We start from the raw sequence: 7,199 nt of genomic DNA on the forward strand, positions 1-7,199 counted from the left end.
ATTCCCACGGTGAGCACCACAACACATTAAATACCTTTACAAATCTGGGCCAAAGTGCTTTCAGAAGGATGTAAGTATCGGTCTCACTGTTTTACAGATGGGGAAACTGAGGCACAGAGTGGTTAAAATCACTTTCAAAAGGTCACCCAGCAGGCAAAGTCAGGACTAACCCAGGTCTCCAGAGTCTCAGGCCCTAGCCACTGGGCCATACTGCCTCCTCCTCCTTCATCTCCTTTCTTTTAATGTCCAGATTCTTTCTGATGATTCTTTCTGATGTGATTTTAATACATAGGTTCCCCCTTGGGGGCTGGAAGAAGGCTAATTAATCATTTGAGAGCCTATTTCCTTACCATGTGGATGAAGGTGCTGTCTTTTTCAGACAGTCTGCTTGATATGGGGGAGGGATAGCTCAGTGATTTGAGCATTGGCCTGCTAAACCCAGCGTTGTAAGTTCAATCCCTAAGGGGGCCACTTGAGGATCTGGGGCAAAATCAGTACTTAGTCCTGCTAGTGAAGGCAGGGGGCTGGACTCAATGACCTTTCAAGGTCCCTTCCAGCTCTAGGAGATGGGATATCTCCATTAATTTCATTCTTTTTTTTTCAATTTCAATATTATAGGTCAATAAAAATTGAACCCACAAAAATACATACAGCAGGTATACAGTGCATTAGAGACCAGCTAGATACTGCCCTAGACAATAATATATTTCTCTACTGGCCACAGAAAGATTATTGTTCAGGACCATGGTTTCTTCCAGAAAAGTCATCCCCACACACACCCCAGATACTGTGCTAGAGCAAAGTAGGAGGAGAAGGAGGTTTTCTGGGATACTTTTGCCATGATGTGGGATATAAGGATCCACTTGGTTTCCTTTTTCCTTCAGTGCACTGCCACTGCACAGACTGACAATTGAAGAGTTAAACCTGAACACCCACAAATGGCCCCAGCCATTGCAATAATGGAAGGAATCTTAAAACTTACTTAAGCCATGACAATCAAATGAAAATACCTTAACTTTGTGACTTTTTCCAGAGGGCAGATAAGTGGGCAATGCAGATGGACCTTGGCCCAGGGTCAGCAAAGCATTTAGGAGCGTGCTTCACTTTAAGCATGTGCTTATATCTCACTGACTTCAATGGGAGAAAAATCATATGCTTAAGTTCTTTTCTGAATCAGGGCCTTTGTTTGGAGTAGAATTAATGGTACAGTAGAGAAGGCAAAACCTTTTATTTCATTATGAGTTATGTATTGTGGTCCTGGTTCAGAAAGTTGACATCAGTGGGACTTCTCACATGCTTAAAGTTACTAATGTGGGTAAGTATCTTTCTGAATCAATGCCTGTAATTGCAGTTTTAATGGAGGCTGGTTCTTCCCTCCTCCCCCAACATTCTGTGAATTTACCACTCTCTGATTCAAATGAATGCTAATATTGAAACCTTTACAAAACCTTCTTTTGAACCTGAGCACAGTGGTCTATAGTTAGTGGTTTTGCAAATTGCTAGATATTACTTTGTAAGTGTGTTTACCTTGGTAATTCAGATTGTACTAAACTCTACTGAAGTAGAGTTACACCCGGGATGCCTTTGGCTCACGGTGACAACGAATAGGGCCGCAAAATATTGTGGAATTGAGACCTGCTTAGGAAATGGTAGTAGCTAGTACTGCATTCTGATCTCATGCTGGTTTTACACTAGAGTTACTCCATTAACTTCTTAGGAATTGCTTGTGATTTATACCAATTGTAGAGTGTGTGAGAGCAGAAACAAGCTCGTAATCTTCCATATTACTGACACAATAAACACTTATTTCTTTATCTAAGGGAAAGGTAACTGGTATTGAATTCATGCATTTTTACACAGTATGATGGAATGACTAACAGAGGCTAGATTTTGGTCAAAAAGGGCATAAAACAGCATGAGTTTAACAACATGGTGTTAAACCTGAGTCATAATTAACCGAGGCAGTGAGTGATTAACACAGAACAAAATGGATGATATTTAGCTACAAAAAAATACTCAAAATTTTTTCCTTTAGTGTAGTTCCTTTTTATTTACTTCTTGGAATAGGGACACAGAAAGGCCCACCTGGAACACTGTGATGGTGCATTCCAACAGCACAAGGCATGGGCTGAGCGACTATACACATTACGTTGAAGCTGTGGCTGTTTGAACTATACACCGACCTCCAGTCTGTATGTGCAATGAGTTGCCATTACTGTTAATTCTGCTTGGAGAGCTGCAACAGATGGAACCAACCTGTTATATCTCCAGTTGACTGATGCCCCATTCTCTGTCCATCACTGCACTTGCCTCCTTGTCTCCTGGCTTGTATATCCTGGACCGGGCTCAACAGCTGCCTTCTGGCTTCTCCAGAGTTGCTGTGGCCATGCACCGGCTTGGCCTGGTTTCCTCCCCATGCTGTGACTGTGGGGCAGCAGCACAGACAACAACTCATGTGGTAGAACAGTGCCCAGCACATAGGGTGACCAGATGTCCCGATTTTAGAGGGACAGTCCCGATCTTTGGGGCTTTTTTTAATAGGGCTCCTATTAACCCCCACCCCCTGTCCCGACTTTTCACACTTGCTATCTGGTCACCCTACCAGCACAACATTTGGAGAGCAGTTTACAATGTTTAGCCTTTTTTGATACAGAGGCTATTGTCTGGTTACAGAATCTGGACATCAAGCTCTGATATCTGCATACGAGAGCGAGCGAGAGAGAGAGTGTGAAGTTTTCATTTTAAAAGGACAATAAGGTTATGTGGGGTGGGGGGTTGAGTTTATGATAACCCCTTGAACTCTCAAACGTGAAATATATCCTCTGTTATGTGGTATACTGCGTGCCTGACACTTATTTCAAGGCAAAGAGTATGGAAATCATTAACAAAACTATCAGACTAGTAAAGAAACACACAGACTTTGCAAACTCATATATAAAACAGTAGATTGGTCCAATTTTGATCCTACTAACCTTGACATGTATTGCGGGGTTGCAGCGAGTTAAAGCTGAAGCTAGCTTCCCATTATAAGGCTCATTTTCATACCCATCCACCTACCTAGCTGATCTCCCTGAAATGTTGAATGACCCACTTAGTCATAGCGGGAGCTGTGTACAGAACTTGGCTTGGAAGGGAAGGATGGTCCAGTGGCTAGGGCCCTAGCTTAGATCTTGGAGACCCAGATTCAACTCCTTGCTCCACCAAAGTGCCTGTGACACCTTGGGCAAGTCACTCTTTGTATGTTAGTTCCCCATCCCTAAAATGGGGATAATAGCACTGCCCTACCTCAGAAGGGTGTTGTGAGGATAAAACTTTTTCAGTGATCAGATATTACTGTAATAGGAGCCACATAAGTACTGTTAACCCTTTTGACTCAACTAGCTAGTCAAATATTGAGAGTCAAGTATGTAGTTCCAGTTAGGAAAAGAAATTGGTCATAGTCCAGTATTTCTCTGATGCAGTTGTGCTCATTTACAAAGAATGTACAAAATCCTGTTTCTCTGAACTCAGAAGGAATCAAACAGTAGGAAAAAGCTTCTTTTGCCCACAACTCCAAAAGCACTCATTTCAGGCTGCATCCCTGAACCAAAATCCGCTCCCCTGGTTTCTTCCACGGTCAGCCTTCACTCTCTCTCTCTCTTTCCCAGTTGCTGGGGTTTGTTGTTGTTTTTTTTTTTTTTTTTTTTTTTGTCTATTCCACCTTCACACACATACATTCCCCCAACCCAAAACAATATTCAGGAAAAGCTCCTGGGCGGGCTCACATATTTATTTTGTCTTAGGTGGGGGCTAATTCTGACTGTTCCATTAATTGAAGGAAAAGTTTACCTTCAAACTCAGTGAGGTTTTAACTCAACCCATAACCTAGCTCAGGGGTTGGCAACCTTTCAGAAGTGGTTGCCGAGTCTTCATTTATTCACTCTAATGTAAGGTTTCATGTGCCAGTAATACATTTTAACATTTTTAGAAGGTCTCTTTCTATAAGTCTATAATATATAACTAAACTATTGTTGTATGTAAAGTAAATTAGGTTTTAAAAATGTTTAAGAAGCTTAATTTAAAATTAAATTAAAATGCAGAGCCTCCCGGACCGGTGGCCAGGACCCAGGCAGTGTGAGTGCCACTGAAAATCAGCACGCGTGCCATAGGTTGCCTATCCCTGACCTAGCTCATAACAACATCATAGGTAGAAGGGACTGCTGCAAGTCCCAAATGAGGTGTAATGGAGAGCTCCATGGGGTGTCAGAAAGTGCTGCAAAACAAGATGAGGAGTGGGGAACTTGCAAAGATCCCCCTTGCCTTGAGCCTGGCGTGAGCCACATCGATCAGGCCCCTTGTTTTGATAATGACTCTAGAAGCCAAACCCCATCAGTAATGAATGATAATAAAATGCAAACAACTGCTTCTGATAATCCTATTATGGGTGTCTGTATGTTCTGCTCCAATTAAGGTGAAAGAGAAAGTGATTAGAAGGAGCTACCAAAAGCAGAGAGTGGAAGGAAACAAAACTTCAGAGTTAAACATAAACAGGAGGTGAAGTGAACTAGCCCCGCTGAGATGATATCGTGTATATGCTTTTGCCACGCTTATAAATAAAATATTTGCTTATTATTGCAATCACATGGTGTGCCGATCCCTGAGAATTTAACATAACGATGCAACTTGTGAGAGCAGAACAAAAGGTAATGTGCCGAGATGAGTAACGCAGGACGTGGCCTTCACAAGGCATGTGGAGAAAATAAGGATGCCAGAACACAGCTATTGTTTCTTTTGTTTATTTTAATGGGGATTTGGGCACATAAAGGATTTCTGATGGGTTCTAACACAGTGGGCTGCATGATGGGAGATAAAAGTGTCTTCATTTATTAGTGTCACTGCAACATGTCAGTGGTTTGAATTCTGTTTTTACCAGCGATGCGCTGCATTGGGGTGTGATGTTTTAAAAACATTTTCAGATGATGCCGCTTTTCCCCCAGAAACACAAGACATCTCTTGTATGTCTGAATAATGTGAAGTGCCTCATTTAAACCCCATAAGCACCAGGGTATTAAAAGGCAGGTACTCTCACTTTAACTCGTGGCATTTTGAAAGGAAGGAGAAACTCAATAGTGTACATTAAGGATAGAGTGGGCGAGCATTTGATGAATGAATAGAATACAATGTAATGTGATCCTGTGGAGTGTCTTTCATGTAAAACTCTATCTCAAAGCACTTCACCATCTTCAATCACAGCAGAAGGAGGCAGAAATTAAGAGCCTGGTGAGAAAAGATGCGTTTTCAGCTGATGAGAGAGAGAGATGGTAAGTCTGTTTCAGAGGGCTGGGGCTGTGGAAGAGATGGCTCTTGCACTAAAAGTGGTGAGATAGTTTAAAGAGACAGATTCTAGATTGAGGTGGGGCAAGAGGGAGAGTCCATGAAGGAGTCTGGAAAGGTTTTTAGAACAGGAAGGCAATTCTGAATGGGCTCCCGAAATGTTGTGGCTGTTTTACAAATCCCAGAGGCCTTTGCAAAGTTCCTTAGCAGCTCCAGGGGTCAGTGGGAGGGAGCAGCCCAGAAGGCCGAATAAAACTCAGATGGTCAGTATTTCAACCTGGCAGCCTCCCTGAAGGTGCCAGTAAAGTGGGTGGGAGAGTGGCCTGCCAGTGCTTCCTGAAAACCACCAGGGTGAGGAGACAGGTGGAGGTTGTGCTTTGAGTCTATGATAGCTTTCGCATTTCGGATCTATGTCCAGATCTTGAGCTCTGGAGCTAAACACTTCCAATTCAGGGATTTGTCCTTCAGCTACCAGCCCATCTTTCTTTCAGTCAAACTACTGTATCAACTGGGGGTGGGTACATAAAGAAAACAGAAACATTTTTGTGGTAGCTGACATAATAATCACTAGCTCTTGTAAAACATTTTTCATTAGTAGATCTCAAAGTGCTTTACAAAGGAAGTCAGTATCATTATCCCCATTTTACAGATGGGTAAACTGTGGCACAGAGATGGCAGGGACTTGCTCAAGGTCACCCAGCAGGACAGTGGCAGAGCCAGGAATAGAACCCAGATGTTCTATATCCCTGTGCAATGCTATATCCATGAGGCAATGCTGCCTCCCTTAATCCCACACACACTCTCACGTACATACACACCCTAGATACTTAAGACTGGAGCAACTCCTGTGGCTGCTTTCACAGCTGAGCTCCAAGCCATATACAGGAACTAGGGATGTGTCACCTGAGTACTGTGGAAATGACAGATTTGAAGGTAATTCTGATCATTACAAAAATCAAGCTAAGAGGAATGTGTTATATCTATATGGGACGATCTCAATCTTGGCAACATTTTTATTTTCATGGATAACGAAGAACCTCCTAGCTTGTATTAAGAACTGGTGTAAAGAGCACAAAGGAAGCCATTTGAGGCACTCTACCACAGCAAACTTTATTGGTCCTCAAAACCCCTAAACAGTGCTACATAGTCTTGACCACCATCTACTGGCACATCTTCTGTTGCGCGCGCGCGCGCGCGCACACACACACATACACACATACACACACACACACCTCAGAACTCTCATAATATCTCTCTGCCGATAATGGAAAATTATGAATTGATAATTAACTACACAGGCTTTGAAATTACTAGGCAACTTTCCTACTTTTCCATTCTGTGTGGCTTTGATTGCCCTCCTGAGATTTCTAGTCTCCTAAATTTTCTGGCATCTGCTTTGCCATCTTATGGAAGTCCCTAATAGGTGAAGTCCTTTCGTTGCCATTTTTCCTTGTGTCTGCATCCGCATGGTGGGCCTCATTTAAAAAACTGTGCGTTGGTTTTTCTCAGGAAATAACAATTGAGACAGTGGAGTTGTCCTTTCACTTACTGGAGGTGATCTTAGTCTTTGCATACCTGTCCTTGCCCTCCATCTCTTGTCTCTGTCGGGTGCTAGTAGTACTGTCTTTGGTTGTCCAGGAGCTCTGTGGTTCCTCTGTCATAGTAGTATTTGGCTTGCTGTCACCACAGAGTTATTTGTTCTGTCACCTTTTCCACTACTGCTGGCTTCAGAAGTTTATTTGTTATAGGCAGTAGAGTCTTTGTAATGGGTGACATGAGGTGCTGTACAGGGTTGCTGCCCATGCCTTTTTTTAAGTGTATTTCTCCAGTCCAGTAATGTAGTTCACGGTCTTTGTTATCTTAGTTTGCCTTTTCAAAATAGTTTC

This window comes from Trachemys scripta, chromosome 3 (genome assembly GCF_013100865.1).
Source record: "Trachemys scripta elegans isolate TJP31775 chromosome 3, CAS_Tse_1.0, whole genome shotgun sequence".
NCBI lineage: Eukaryota > Metazoa > Chordata > Testudines > Emydidae > Trachemys > Trachemys scripta.